Consider the following 1,156-nt stretch of genomic DNA (forward strand, 5'->3'; position numbering starts at 1 on the left):
CAGTTAGAGATGTGTAACATTTTTTATAATTTTTTTTGTAAATATCATTCACATACCATAAATTACCCTTTAAAATGGGGTTTTTAGTTTTGTGCAACTGTCACCAGCATCTAATTTTAGAACAGTTTCATCTCCTCGTCCAAAAGAAACTTCATGCACAGTAGCAGTCTCTCTTCATTCTCCATTAGAACAGTTTCATCTCCTCGTCCAAAAGAAACTTCATGCACAGTAGCAGTCTCTCTTCATTCTCCATTCCCTCCAGCCCCTGGCAATCACCAATCTACTTTTTGTATCCATGGATTTGCCTGTTTTGGGGTATTTCATATAAATGGAATCATGCAATATGTAGTCTTTTGCATCTGGCTTCACTCAGATGTTTTCATCATTCAGCCATATTAAAGCAGGTATCGATAGTATAACTTCATTCCCTTTTATTGTCAAATAACATTCCATTGCATAGCTACAACATGTCTTGCTTATTCATTCGTCAGTTGATGGACATTTGAGTTTCCAGTCTGGGGCTATTAACAATAATACTATGAGGACTTTCCCGTCAGTTGGGTGGTTAAGACTTCACCTTTTAATGCAGGGGATGAGCGTTTGATCCCTCAAGGAGTTAAGATCCCACATGCCTCTTCACCAAAAAACCAAAACATAAAGCAGGAGCAACATTGTAACAAATTCAACAAAGACTTTAAAAATGGTCTACAAAAAAAAAAAATTAAAAAACATTTTTTGAACATTCAAAAGCTATGAACATTCATGTACAAATTGTGTGTATGCATTTTGTCTCGGACATATACCTGGGTGTATCGCTGGGTCATATAACTCCATGTTTAAATTTTGAGGAACTGGTCAGTGGTTTTTCAAAGTGGCTGCACCATTTTACATTCCCACCAGCAGTGCACCCTCTAGCCATCATAGTGGGTGTGAAGTGGCGTCTCACTGTAGTTTTGACGTGCATGTCCCTAATGTCTAGTTAATGATTCAAGGATCTTCTTTGTGCAAATGGCTATTTAAATCCTTTGCCACTTTTTAACCAGGTGCTTATTTTTGAGTTATGAGTTCTTTAGATATTCTTGATACAAGTCTCTTACCAGACATACGATCTACATTTATTTTCTCCCATTTTGTGTTTTCACTTTATTAATGTTCT

The sequence above is a fragment of the Bison bison genome, unplaced genomic scaffold (genome assembly GCF_000754665.1).
Source record: "Bison bison bison isolate TAMUID 2011002044 unplaced genomic scaffold, Bison_UMD1.0 scf7180017864035, whole genome shotgun sequence".
Classification (NCBI taxonomy): Eukaryota; Metazoa; Chordata; class Mammalia; order Artiodactyla; family Bovidae; genus Bison; species Bison bison.